The sequence below is a fragment of the Amblyraja radiata genome, chromosome 2 (genome assembly GCF_010909765.2).
Source record: "Amblyraja radiata isolate CabotCenter1 chromosome 2, sAmbRad1.1.pri, whole genome shotgun sequence".
Classification (NCBI taxonomy): Eukaryota; Metazoa; Chordata; class Chondrichthyes; order Rajiformes; family Rajidae; genus Amblyraja; species Amblyraja radiata.
The window spans coordinates 37884800-37900021 of record NC_045957.1 but is presented as its reverse complement, the minus strand read 5'-3'; the positions used below and the strand labels follow the sequence as shown (position 1 = coordinate 37900021).

Below are 15222 nucleotides of genomic sequence, written 5' to 3'. Positions count from 1 at the left end.
TCGTTTTGAAAAATGAACCAACAAGATCGTTATGGAAAGGTCCGCAGATAGTCTATATAGATTTCAGCAAGGCATTTTGCATGGTAGGTGCCTCTGGAAGATTAGATTGCATAGGATCCAGGAAGAGCTTGCTAACTGAATACAGAAGATAGACATAAAAAGCTGGAGTAACTCAGCCGGACAGGCAGCTGCGGATTGAGCGAAGGTGTTCAGTGAAACGATCGCCCAGTCCACGTTTGGTCTCGCCGATGAATAAGAGTCCTTAGAAGTTAAATCAGGTGTTATCCCCTTAAGATGGAAATAAAAAACTGGAGTAACTCAGCGGGACAGGCAGCATCTCTCGAGAGAAGGAATGGGTGACGTTTCGGGTCGAGAGCCTTCTTCAGAAGAAGACCCTTTGTGGAGTCTTATGAAACTGGAGTCTTGATCAGCTGGGCAATGGCACTAAGGAATGGCAAATGGAGCTTAATTTAGATAAGTATAAGGTGTTTTATTTTGGGAAGATAAACCAGGGCAGGACCTCCAGGGGAGTGTTGCAGAACAGTGAGAGTACGTATCAATTTATTGCGGTCTTGGATGGAGATGTTCCCAAACCAAGCTGTGATGAATTTAATCGGGATGCATCCCAGCTTAGTTTGGGAACAACTCCATCCAGGACCGTCAGAAATTGCAGTGAATTGTGGACGCAGCCCAGACCATCACACAAACCAACCTCCATTCTATTGATTCCGTTTATACCTCACGCTGCCTCAGCAAGGCCAGCAGCATAATCAAGGACGAGTCGCACCCTGGCCACTCCCTCTTCTCCCCTCTCCTGTCGGGCAAAAGTTATAGAAGTGTGAAAACGCACACCTCCAGATGCAGGGACAGTTTCTTCCCAGCTGTTATCAGGCAACTGAATCATCCTACCACAACCAGACAGCAGTGCTGAACTACCTATTTGGTGACCCTCGGACTACCTTTGATCGGATCTTACTGGTTTTAACTTGCACTAAACGTTATTCCATTATCTTGTATCTGTACATTGCGAATGGCTCGATTATAATCACGTATTTCCGCTGACTAGCTAGCACGTGACAAAAGCTTTTCACTGTAAGTCGGTGGACGTGACGATAAACTAAACTGAACTGATAAAGTTCCCTAATAATGGTGTTGCAGGTGGTGAAGAGGGCTTTTGGCATGCTGGCCTTCACCAGTCAGGGGACTGGGTATAGAAGTTAGGATGTTGTGTTACAATTGTACAAGACGTTGGATTACTGCGCTCAATTCTGGTCATGCTGCTAAAGGAAAGATGTCATTGAGTTGGAAAGAATGCAGGGAAAGCGAGTGATAGCTCAGTGTTTTTTTTCCCCTGGGTAGGAAGATCAATAGCTAGAAGGCATAGTTTTAAGGTGAGAATGGAAAGATTTAATAGAAACTTATTTCACAGAGAAATATTTCACGCAGAAGGTCTGGGTAAATGAAATTAGTTGGCAGGTGAAGTGGTGGAGACGAGAAGATTAAAGTATTTAAAAGATATTTGAACAGGTACATAGATAGCAAGGTGTATGGGCCACGCATGGGCAAATAAGACTCAATTGGATGGGATACCTAGGTCTGCATAGATGAGTTGGGCCGAAGGGCTGATTTCCATGCTGTGTGACTGTATGGCTCTAAACTTTCCCCCTCTCACCTTAAACCTAGAAATGCGATGATTCCACTCTTGTGAAAGGACTGACGATGCACCCTATCTATTTTTCTCATAGGAGCACATCACCTCATGTCTCTGTCCCAACCCGTCCATCCCATCGGGCACCTCCTGGGCCGTCAGTGGAAGAGTTTGCCGTTTCCACTTTGGCCCGAGTCCTCTCAGAACTCACAAAACTGCAGATGAAGTCAATCATCTTGTATCGCGAGACGCCGCCTTAGAATTTGCCAAAGTGGAAAACCTGAGGTTACGTTTTTAATCTGAAGAAGGGTCTCAACCTGAAACACCACCCAATCCTTTTTTCCAGAAATGCTGCCCGTCCCGCTGAGTTACTCCAGCATTTTCTGTCTATCTTCCATTTAGACCAGCGTCTGCAGTTCCTTCCTACACGTTAAGTTGTTACTTTTAGTTTAGAGATACAGCGCTGAAACAGGCCCTTCAGCCCGCTGAGAGGTGATCCCCGCACATTAACACTACCCCCTACACACAAACTAGGAACAATTTTACACTTAAACCAAGCCAATCAACCTACAAACCCTGTACGTCTTTGGAGTGTGGGAGGAAACCGAAGATCTCGGAGAAAATCCACGCCGGTCACGGGGAGAACGGAAAACTCCATACAGACAGCACCTGTAGTCGGGATCAAATGCGGGTCTGTGGCGCTGCGCCACCGTGCCGTGGTGTACTGCGATCCTTTCATACAACGGTGTACCTGGTTGTGAGGTGTTTTTAACTCATGCATTGCTGAAATAAAGAAGGTGGACTGCAATTTATAAGAGGCTTGGGAAAAGTGGTAAACACTTGCCCATTTTTAAAACGTTCAGCAATGATTTTCATTACTGGAAATATAATGATTAACGGTTGAAACCTTTAAATGCTAAGAGACCTGCTCTTCCTACATCAGTTTTAAGGTTAAGATTATTTATATGCAGAAGGGACGTCAGGAACTGTCTCTTCGAGTGGAGAATTGAGTGAGCTATCCATTTGACAGATGTCTGCACAGCTTGTCTTTCATGTGTTGTAACTGGATGCTGGACAGCATATGTGGATTCACCATTGCTACACTCCACTGGATATCAGTGTAGGATTTGAAGAAACAAATTAGCTACCACCGGCTGAATTAACTTCATTATTTATGTCTTTGGCAATGCTAACACATTGGAGAGTTACAGTATACACTTTCATCTAAAAAAAAAGTGACCAGCCATTCTTGATTATAGTGGCATTTTCAACAACTGACGACTGGTCTTACAACAAAACTCAGGAGACAAGTTTGACCATTAAACGGGCGGCACGGTGGCGCAACGGGAGAGCTACTTCCTTACAGCGCCAGAGACCCGGGTTCTTTCCTGACTACGGGTGCTGTCTGTACGTTCTCCCCTTGACCTGTGTGGGTTTTCTCCGAGATCTTCGGTTTCCTCCCACACTCCAAAGACGTACAGGTTTGTTGATTAATTGGCTTGGTATAAATGTAAATTGTCCCTAGTGAGTGTACGATATCGTTACTGTGCGGGGATCGCTGGTCGGTGTGGACTCGGTGGGCTGAAGGGCCTGTTTCCACGCTGTATCTCTAAACTAAACCAGTGTGCGGGGGATTGCTGGTCGGTGCGGACTCGGTGGGCCAAAGGGCCTGTTTCTGTGCTGTATCTCTAAACTAAACCAGTGTGTGAGGATTGCTTAAGAAGGAACTGCAGATGCTGGACAATCGAAGGTAGACAAAAATGCTGGAGAAACTCAGCATGTGAGGCAGCATCTATGGAGCAAAGGAAATAGGCGACGTTTCGGGTCGAGACCCTTCTTCACCCGCTGAGTTTCCAGAGGTAGCTGTTTAGGTCTCCTAAGTGGGACAGGGGCTTTAAACCATAGCGCTTTGTGTCTATCATCAGTTTAAATCACCATCAGTAGTTCCTTCCTGCACAGGAACAGGCCTTTTGGACCACTATGCCCGTGCTGAATGATGCGAAGATAAACTAATCTCAACTGCTCGCACATGATCCATATTGTCCCATTCCTTGCAAATCCATGTGCCCATCTAAAGCCTCTTAAACACCAGTCTTGTGTCTTCCTCCACCACGATCACTGGCAGTGCACTGTAGGCACCCAGCACCCTCTGTGGGAACATCTTGCCTCCCGCAACTCCTTTATGCTTTTCTTAGCGGTGGGTGCTAGAGATTCATTCAGTCATCCAGCTATAGGAAGCTTGTCATGAAGCTGTAGTGTGCAGAAAAAAATCACAAGAAAGCTTGGATTGAATGAAATGGGCTGGGGCTTTTCTCTCTGAAGCGTGGGAGGCTGAGAGATATTTAAAATCACGAGGGGTGTAGATAAATGAACAGGCACAGTCTTTTTCCCAGATTAGAGGAGGCTAAAACTAGCGGTCATAGATTGAAGGTGAGAGGTCAAAGATTGAAGGTGAGAGATCATAGATTGAAGGTGAGAGGTCATATATTGGTGAGAGGTCATATATTGGTAGGTGAAAGTTCATAAATTGTAGGTGAAGGTTCATAGATTGAAGGTGAGAGGTCATAGATTGAAGGTGAGAGAGGTCATAGATTGGTGAGAGGTCATAAATTTTAGGTTAAAGTTCATAGATTAAAGGTGAGAGGTGATAGATTGAAGGTGAGGTCATAGATTGGTGAGAGGTCAGAGATTGAAGGTGAGGTCATAGATTGAAGGTGAGAGGTCAGAGATTGAAGATTAGGATGACAGATGGCACAATGGGCTAAGTGTTCGGCTGGCAACCTGAAGGTGGCCGGTTCGAATCCTGCTTGGAGTGTGTACTGTCGTTGTGTCCTTGGGCAAGACACTTCACCTATCTTTGCCTGGGACTAGAGACGGAAATTAGCTACTGATTGGCTACAATCTCGCATATTTACATGCAAATGTTCATTAATATGCACTGTTCCTATAAACAAATTATTATATTATTATTGAAGGTGAGAGGATCGAACCTGGGTCTCTGGCACTGCAAACGCTGTAAGGCAGCAACTCTACCACTACGCCACCGTGCCACCCACAGTGCAAGGTAAAGCCAGCAAAGCCAGAAAGGATAGTCCGAGGATCCCCATCTCCTCAGGCCCGCAACCTTGGCGTGATCTTTGACTCAACCCTCTCCCTTGAGCCTCACATCCGCCATGTTGTCAAAACATCATTTTTTCACCTCCGCAACATTGCCAAAATCAGACCCTCTCTCACACCCCCCGCTGCTGAAAGACTCATCCATGCCTTCATCTCCTCCCGACTGGACTACTGTAACTCTCTTCTCTTTGGCATCAATTCCAGCAACATCAACCGACTCCAACTGGTCCAGAATGCAGCCGCCCGACTCATTACCCACACCAAATCCTGGCACCACATCACCCAGGTCCTCAAAGAACTTCACTGGCTTCCCATTTCCCACCGGATCATCTACAAAATCCTGGTCCTCACCTACAAAGCCCTCAACCACTTGCCCCCCCCCCCCCCCTTATCTCACTAACCTCCTCTCCCCCTACCAACCCTCATGGTCCCTCAGATCCATTTCAGCCGGTCTCCTCTCCATTCTGAAATCCAACCTCTGCACTTTTGGAGACAGAGCCTTCTCCAGGGCAGCTCCCAGGCTCTGGAACTCCCTCCCACAATTGAACCGAACTTCTGAGTCCCTCACCATCTTCCAGTCCCGTCTCAAGACCCATCTCTTCACCTCTGCATACCCTTAGTCCCATGTTCCCCTCCCCTTTGCATCTCTGTCTTACTGCTCTATTTTGTTTTGTTCTTGACTCACCATGTAAAGCCACTTTGAGTCCTTGAAAAGCGCTATACAAATAAAATGTATTATTATTATTATTATCATCAAAGAGGTAGATAGTAGTTCAGCACTGCTCTCTGGTTGTGGTAGGACGATTCAGTTGCCTGATAACAGCTGGGAAGACACCATCCCCCAAATCTGGTGGTGTGCGTTTTCACACTTCTATGCCTGTGTTGATGGTGTGGGGTGCACGGGTAAAGGAAGAGGAATTGATACTTGAATATAAACGCAGAACATCTGGTTATCATAAAGTAGCTTGGATAAGATAAAATTATACGCATATGTATGTCGCAAGTCCTATGTTGACTTTGGGATAAAGAAACAGACCTGGAACGTCACCTACTCCTTTTCTCCAGAGACTCCGTCTGACCCGCTGAGTTACTCCAGCTTTTTACTATACGATACGATAGAACTTTATTTATCCCAGGAGGGAAATTGATCTGCCAACAGTCATAAAACACAACAAGATACATGAAACATAAAATTAAACTGACGAGTGGGAAGTCCAGGATAGGGGATGTGCAAAGATTGGGGAGGGGGTGTAGAGGGAGTGGGGTGGGTCAGTCTACCCCACGACAGAAAGGGGAGGAGTTGTACAGCTTGACAGCCACAGGGAAGAAGGATCTCCTGTGGTGTTCTGTGCCGCATCTTGGTGGAACCAGTCTGTTGCTGAAGGTGCTCCCTGCCCACGTTCAGTTCTAAGTGGGATCCCGCTGTCTTGAGGGAAGGCAGAGTGGATGCTTTAACGCACAGTCACATTCATCAAAGTGGATTTCCAAAGTGAGTTTGGAAGAACGCTTTCTGATCCAGTTGAATGGCAACACGCTGAGTCTCATTTTTTACATTGTCTAACACATGCAAAGAAGATATTCCATTTGGACTTGCCACACTACAAGTGCAAAGTAAACCATACCGAACCCTCGGGTCCTCCCTACAGCTGGTAATCATCATAAGCTTCAGCGCTGTGTTTACACTCCCACCGGAGGATAAGGAGTCTTTTGTACTTTGCTCCGTGAAATTCAGAGGCCGGTATTTCTGCGTCGAATACACCCGTTAAACTCCGAGACAATGGCCAATGCTTTTATCCGTTCAGATGTACCCAAGGTATTAATCATTCCCAGTCTGTGCTTATAACGGGGTGAATTTAAACAAGGGTTCGGTGGCATTTGTGTCAAGTGTTTGTGTCAATATGTGCAGAGAGACTGGCGCAAAGGGAGAGGGAGCAAGGCTGTTTGGAAGTTGGATCAGGAAGCAGTTTTTCACACAAAACCTAGAGTTCTGGCACAGAAGGAAGGCATTTGGCACCTTCAGACCCTGCTACATCAAATATTCCAAATTCTCGACCCGAAAGCAAAACCTGGGGCCAATTGGAACTTCAAATTGAGGCTGAGAGACTTAGGTTCAGCAAACAAATATGAAGTTAAGGCTAGTAAAACAACGTTTAGACCAAAGAGCAATCTAATGGTGTATAAAGGAACGGCGGATGCTGGTTTATACTGAAGATCGACACAAAATGCTGCATTTAGGTCCTGAAAGGGCCTGTCCCACTTTCAGGACCTAATTCACGACCTTTTTTACTCGTGGACATTTTTCTTCATGCTAGAAAAACGCCCCGACCTACTTGATGCCACGAGTACCTACGACTAGCATCACGACCTACCTACGACCTGCCTACTACCTTCTACGATCTCGTGACGACCATGCTGCGAGTATGAGTCAAGGGCAAACTCGGCAGAGGTCGTGAAAGTGGGTCTGGAGAGAAGGAATGGGTGATGTTTCGGGGCGAGACCCTTCTTCAGACTGAGAGTCAGGGGAGAGGGAGATAGACAGAGATAAGGTGAGAAAACGAGATACCAACTGTAGGCTGGGTGACTGATTCCCCGAACTCAGTCCGATAAGGCTTACTGAATCTCCCAGTTACCAACCATTTTAAACCCCCATCCCATTCTCACACTGACCTTTCTGTCCTTGGCCTCCTCCATTGCCAGAGTGAGGCCACATGCAAACAAGCACCTCATATTCTGCTTGTGTAGTTTTCAATTCAACGGTATGAACGTTGCATTCCTCAATTTTATGTAACCGTTAACAACCTCCCCACTCCCGCCCTTCCCCACCTCACCCCCCCCTTCCTCACCTTCCCCCCCCCTCTCCCCCTTTCTCTAGCACTGTAACTCTACCTGCTGCTCCACTGTTCAGAAGCTCAAGTCCACACATGGAAGCCCGGCAAGAATGGTAGCAGGAGTCCACCATCTCCCCCTGTCTGATGCCAAACCCAAAATGTTGCCTGACCATTCTCTCCCTAGATGCTGCCTGACCTGCTGGGTTTGTTCAGTATTCCAGCTTCTGCAGTTTCTTGTCGAGACCCTTCTTCAGACGGCTTCTATCCTGAGATGCTGCCTGTCCCGCTGAGTTACTCCAGCATTTTGTGTCTATCTTCGGTGTAAACCAGCATCTGCAGTTCCTTCCTGCACATACCATCTGCAGTTTCATGTGCCTCCCAATCTAATGCATTGCCACCATTTTAACAGGCTGGGGCTCCTGGGCAGCACGGTGCCGTAGCGGTAGAGTTGCTGCCTTACAGCGCCGGAGACCCGCGTTCGATCCTGACCACAGGTGTTGTCTGTGTTGTACGTTCTCCCCGTGACCTGCAAGGGTATTCTACGAGATCTTCGGCTTCCTCCCACTCGGTGGGCCGAAGGGCCTGTTTCCGCACTGTGTCTCTACACTAAACTAAACTAAATGCCAAAGCTAAGAAGGCACCATAAAATTGTTTTAAAATCACTGCGACGTGTTTTTACTAAGTTGGCAGTCCTGGAAAAGTCATAAATAGTTTAGAGCAACTGCATGCTGAGTGGAATGGGAACAGAGGATTGTTTGCTAGCTGCTATTTGGAAAACAGCAGATTATAGCTCAGCTTTCAATACTATCATTCCGGACATTCTAATCGACAAACTGGTCACTCTCGGCCTCCCCACTCTCACATGTGCCTGGATAAAGGACTTCCTCACCAACCGTCCCCAGACTGTGAGACTCGGCCCCCAACTCTCCTCCACTCGCATGTTGAGTACCGGCTCCCCACAGGGCTGTGTGCTAAGCCCCCTCCTATACTGTCTCTACACCCACGACTGTAGTCCGGCCCACAACAACAACCGCATTGTCAAGTTTGCTGACGACACTACAGTAGTTGGACTCATCTCAAGGGGAGACGAGGCAGCCTACAGAGAGGAAGTCCTGAAGTTGACAGCCTAGTGCTCAGAAAACAACCTGGCTCTGAACACCAAGAAAACAAAAGAGCTCATTGTCGACTTCAGGAGGCACAGCACCGACTTAGCCCCCCTATACATCAACGGCGAGTGTGTGGAGAGGGTCTACACCTTCCGGTTTCTCGGCGTCCTCATCTCTGCTGACATCTCCTGGACAGACAACATCACAGCGGTCATCAAGAAGGCTCAGCAGCGGCTGCACTTCCTGAGGGTCCTCAGGAAGCACAACCTGGACTCTAACCTGCTGCTGACCTTCTACCGCTCGTCCATTGAGAGCCTGCTGACATACTGCATTACAGCATGGTACGGCAGCTGCACCATGGCAGACAGGGAGAGGCTTCAGAGGGTAGTTAGGGCAGCACAGAAGATCATTGGCTGCCCTCTCCCCTCCCTGATGGGCATTTACACCTCCCGCTGCCTCAGCAGGGCAAAGAACATCATCAAGGACAGCTCCCATCCTGCATTTGGCCTGTTCGACCTGCTGCCCTCAGGGAGGCGCTATAGGTGCATCAGAACAAGGACAAACAGACTCAAGAACAGTTGCTTTCCAAAAGCCATAACCTCCCTGAACTCACACATGCACTGACTTCACAGCCTAACCCCCGGACTTCCATCTATCCACCTACTGTAATTTGTACTGTAACTGTAATTTTTTTAAATATGTGCAATAACCCATACTGTATATAGGAATCCTATTTATTCACTCTATTCACCCATTGTCTTTATATAGATATGTATATAGCGCCGCAGAACTGTGCACCTTATCCCCCCCCCCCCCCCCCCCCTTTGTTTTGTTTTTTGTTTTTTGCACTAATTACATGTCTGCACTGAGTAGGAGCTGCTTTTAATCTCATTGTACATGTGTATAGTGACAATAAAATGGCATTCTATTCTATATTGAGATGAAAGTGAATGCAACTATAAAATAAATGGAATGCCAATTAATATGGACCAGGCTATCATTTTTCCTCTGTTTAAGAAGGAACTGCAGATGCTGGAAAATTGAAGGTAGACAAAAATGTTGAAGAAACTGAAGAAGGGTTTCAGCACGAAACTTTGCCTATCTCCTTCGCTCCATAGATGCTGCCTCACCCGCAGAGTTTCTCCAGCATTTTTGTCTACCTATCATTTTTCCTCTCTTCCCTGAGTGATAGTTGCATTCTCATTTTAAGATTAGACTTGAAATAAAAGGGTTGGGAGGTCATTTTGCAGTTGCATAAGACATTGGTGAGTCTGCATTTAGAGTATTGTGTTCAGTTCTGGGCACCGTGTTATAGAAAAGTTGTTGTTTAGCTGGAAAGGCTACAGAGAAGATTTACAAGGATGTTGCCCAGACTAGAGGGTCTGAGCTATAGGGGGAGGTTGAGCAGGCTGGGACTATACCTTGGAGTGCAGGAGGATGAGGGGAGATCTTATAGAGGTGTATAAAATCATGAGAGGAATAGATCGGGTAGATGCACAGAGTCTCTTGTCCAGAGTACAGGAATTGAGGACCAGAGGACATACAGTAGGTTTAAGATGAAGGGGATCTAAGGGCTAGCTTTTTAACAAAAAGGGTGGTGGGTGTATGGAACAAGCTGACGGAGGAGGTAGTTGAGGCTGGGACTATCCCACCATTTAAGAAACAATTAGACATGTACATGGATAGGACAGGTTAGAGGGGGTATGGACCAAACGCGAGCAGGTGGGACTAGTGTGGCTGGGACATGTTGGCCGGTGTGGGAAAGTTGGGCCGAAGGGCCTGTTTCCACGATGTATCACTCTATGACTCTCTTGAGAACCTGACAATATTCCTGAAGCAGAAATGGAGAGGTCAAATATCACCACAGGGATAAGGCTTTTCATATTTATTTTGTGTGCCTCCTATGTTTGTTGTGCAAGGCATAAAACTCCAAGACACTGATAACAACAGAGTCTTGTCAGCCAGTGATATAAAGAGTTATGCAAGATAGACACAAAAAGCTGGAGTAACTCAGCGGGACAGGCAGCATCTCTGGAGAGAAGGAATGGGTGACGTTTCGGGTCGAGACCCTTCTTCAGAATGAGAGTCAGGAGAAAGGGAAACGAGAGATATAGACAGAGATGTAGAGAGATATAGAACAATGATTGAAAGAAATTGAAAAAACTAATGATGATAAAGGAAACAGGCCATTGTTAGCTGTTTGCTAGGTGTATATCTCTCATTTCCCTTTCCCTTGACCCCCAGTCTGAAGAAGGGTCTCGGCCTGCAACGTCACCCATTCCTTCTCTCCAGAGATGCTGCCTGCCTGTCCCGCTGAGTTACTCCAGCATTCTGAGTCTATCCTCAGTTTAAACCAGCATCTGCAGTTCCTTCCTACACATAAAGAGTTATGGAACCGTCAGACTGGTGGTGAGCCATGATTTGATAGAATGTGGAAGATGAATGGTCTCCTCCTGTTCCCTTCCACTCGTGCTTCTATGAAAGAACTTTGATTGGAATGAGGAATGAAGGCACTCAACAATGGAAATACATAACAGCCTGTAAAAGATTTATTGCTGCAATGAAATGATCAGAAAATATGCTAAAAACGAGCAAACGAGGGATACCATATAAAAATAGATACGCATGGATGTGTCTTCCATACCAGCACTAAATGCATCATAGCGGCAGCATGGTGGCGTTGAGGTAGAGTTGCTGCTGTACAGCGCCGGAGACCCGGGTTCGATCCTGACTACAGGTGCTATCTGTATGGAGTTTGTACGTTCTTCCCGTGACCTGCGTGTTTTTTCTCCAAGATCTTTGGTTTCCCCCCACACCCCAAAGACACATAGATTTGTAGGATAATTGGCTTGTTGTGATTGTAAAATTGTCCCTAGTGTGTGCAGGATAATGTGTTAATGTGCGGGGGTCGCTGGTCGGCAAGGACTCAGTAGGCCGAAAGGCCTGTTTCCACTCTGTATATCTAGACTAAACTGAACTAATTAAGAAGCATTAGCACATTGCATCCTGCCGCTGAAGCACATTCAAATGAACTACCACATGCTGATACCAATATTCAAAATGTTGAGTAATTTATACGCATGTGGAGTTACACACACACACACAGTTTTGAAAAATACATATTGAAAAGAACATAAATATTTGGCTCTTTTGAAAGCATTAATCTTCCTTCAACATCAGTGGCAAATCTTTGAATGTCAAGTGCTTTTTGATCTCTGACAATGGTCAACAAACTAGATATGTAGGAAGGAACTGCAGATGCTGGTTTAAACCAAAGATAGATACATAATGCTGGAGCAACTCAACAGGACAGGCATCATCGCTGGAGAGAAGGAAGGGGTGATGTTTCAGGTCGAGACCCTTCTTCGGACTGATACTCATGCTCTGCTTTTTGAGTGTCTATAATGCTCCTTTCTTTGGCTATGTCTGTCAGAGCATCAAAATGTAAGAGAACAGGAGAGGATTAATCCAGTGTCTCGACCTGAAACATTCCTTCTCTCCAGAGTTGCTGCCTGTCCCTCTGAGTTCCTCCAGCATCTTGTGTCTATCTTCAGTTTAAACCAGCATCCGCAGTTCCTTCCTACACATTAATCCATAAAAGATGCAGCATCTTTAATTATATCGGCGAGACAAAGCGCAGGCCCGGCGATCGTCTTGCTGAACGCCTCCGCTCAGTCCGTCTAGGCCTACACGATCTGCCGGTTGCTAAACACTTTAACTCCCCCTCCCATTCCCACACTGACCTTCCTGGGCCTCCTCCACTGTCAGAGTGAGGCCCAGCACAAATTGGAGGAACAGCACCTCATATTTTGCTTGAGCAGCTTACAACCCAGTGGTATGAATGTTGACTTCTCTAACTCCAAGTAATCCTTGCTTTCCCCCCTCTCTCTCTCCATCCCTCGCCCACCCTAGTTCTCCGACCAGTTTCACTGTCCTGATTAATTTTACTGATGATATGCTTCTTTGTCACCTTCCTTGCAGCTAACATTGAACCATTCTACATTTCCTCGGGCATTGTCTGCTTTGATTTATCGTTTTCACACCTTACCCTTCCATATCTCTAGTCTCCCTCTCCCCTGACTCTTAATCTGACGAAGGGTCTCGACCACGAAACTTCATCCATTCCTTCTCTCCAGAGATGCTGCCTGTCCCGCTGAGCTACTCCAGTCATTTTGTGTCTGTGTTCAAGAAGGAACTGCAGATGCTGGAAAATCGAAGGTAGACAAAAGTGCTGGAGAAACTCAGCAGGTGAGGCGGCATCTATGGAGCGAAGGGAATAGGCAACGTTTCGGGCCGAAACCCTTCTTCAGTCTGAAATGTTGCCTATTTCCTTCGCTCCATAGATGCTGCCTCAACCATTTTGTGTCTATCTTCGGTGTAAACCAACATCTGCAGTTCCTTCCCACACACAACATGAAACACAATGGAACTTGTTTTCTTCGCATTTGATGTCAGTGAGAACACAAATAATCAATATTCTTGAACGAGAGAAATGGTGAGCACATCAATTAGAATAAACTTCTGGAATATTATCTAAATATCTCATGGTTTTGTCCGAGGCATTTAGTTACGTATAGCTAAAATTTGCCTTGAAAAGATAATGTCTCTAGTTCTGATTTACCCAAGGGTTCGCTATCCTTTCGATAATATATTACATTTTGACAAGAAACTGCTGCTACAAAAACCAGCTGTGGAGGGTTTAAATAGAACTATGGGATGTCTACAAATCATAAACGTCTCTCTAATCCTAGATATTGTCCATGTCAAGTCAATCTCATGCTTGTATCACAAAGATATGCGAATATTATTTCTGTGCTCTGTCCATTTTACTGTGCTTATGTTATATGACATTTGATAGCTGTGGGAACGCAATTTTGAACAAATGATGTGTGGGCACTAAATCATTTGAGGGTTCTGTTGCTCCAAGTCATATCCCTCAACTTGTCTTTGAGAAGGAAAGTTGATCAAAGGTGAACGTAAGGGGACAGAAATGTTGTTTCTCTCAGTCACTAGTTCACAAGTTATAGGAGTAGAATTAGGCCATTCAGCCCATCGAGTCCACTCCGCCATTCAATCATGGCTGACCTATGCCTCCTAATCCCATTTTCCTGCCTTCTCCCCATAACCCTTGACACCCGTTCTAATCAAGAATTTGTCTATCTATTCCTTAAAAATATCCGCTGACTTGGCCTACACAGCCCTCTGTAGCAATGAGTTCCACAAATTAACTACCATCTGATTAAAGAAGTTCCTCCTCACCTCATTTCTAAAAGAACGCCCTTTAATTCTGAGGCAATGACCTCTGGTCCTAGACTCTCCCACCAGTGGAAACATCCTCTCCACATCCACTCTATCTATGCCTTTCATTATTCTGTAAGTTTCAATGAGGTCCCCCCTCAACTTTCTAAACTCCAGCGAGTGCAGGCCCAGTGCTGTCAAACGCTCATCATATGCTAACCCACTCATTCCTGGGATCATTCTTGTAAGCAACCCTTGCAAGCAACTCGTGTAAAAACGAGAAATGCTGGAAATTATCAGCGGGTCGGGAAGCATCTGTGTAGAAAGTAACTATGAGTTGATGATAAGTCATCAGAACCAATGTAAAACTTTTACTCGATTTCTGCCTCATGGAGCCATTGATAGCATTGAAACAGGCCTTTCATCCCATCTCGACTATGCTAACCAAGATGCCCCATCGAAGCAAGTCACATTTACTCATGTGTGCCCCATATTCCCACAAACCTTTCCTATTGATGTACTGTCAAATTCCTTTTCAATGGTGTGATTGTACTACTTCATCTAGCAACTTGATTCATATACCCACCACCTTCTCATAGAGCCTTAGAGTGTGGAAACAGGTCCTTTAGCCAACTTGCCCACACCGGCCAACATATCCCAGCTACAATGATCCCACCTGCCTGCGTTTGGCCCATTCCCTCCAAATCTTCTGTTGAAAAAGTTGCCCCTCAGGTTCCTATTAAGTCTTTTTCTTCTCATCTTGAACCTCTGTACTCTAGTTCTTGATTCCCCTCCCCTGTGAAAAAGATTCTGTGCATTCTCCCTGTCTATTCCCTTCATGATTGTATACACCACCATCAGATCAACTCAAACCTCCTGCACTGCAAGTAATGAAGTCCTAGACTGCCCAACATCTGTACCCAAAAATACAAGGATTACTGGTCTTAATGACTACAGGCCTGTCGCACTGACCTCGGTAGTCATGAAGACCTTTGAAAGCCTTGTGCTGGCCAAGCTGAAAAATATCACAAACCCCCTGCTGGACCCTCAGGGCCAATAGGTCTGTGGGACGCCGTCAACCTGGGCCTGCACTTCATCCTCCAGCACCTAGACAGCCAGGGGACTTATGCGAGGATTTTGTTTGTTGATTTTAGCTCTGCATTTAACACCATTTTGCCAGAGCTACTACACACCAAACCTTCCGAGTTGACTGTGCCTGAACCCCTCTGTCGGTAGATCACCAGCTTCCTGACAGACAGGAAGCAGCAAGGGAGGTTGGGAAAGT

General features: G+C 46.1%; 1 long non-coding RNA gene across 1 annotated transcript; it reads right to left on the bottom strand.

Moving 5' to 3' along the window:
* Nucleotides 1-557: 557 nt before the first annotated feature.
* LOC116988461 lies at nt 558-13739 on the bottom strand. The gene is made up of 3 exons (XR_004415953.1): nt 13530-13739; nt 12809-12812; nt 558-571 (listed from the first exon to the last, which is right to left on the bottom strand). It is a non-coding gene; the product is annotated as an uncharacterized LOC116988461 (long non-coding RNA).
* Between the last annotated feature and the right edge of the window lie 1483 nt (nt 13740-15222).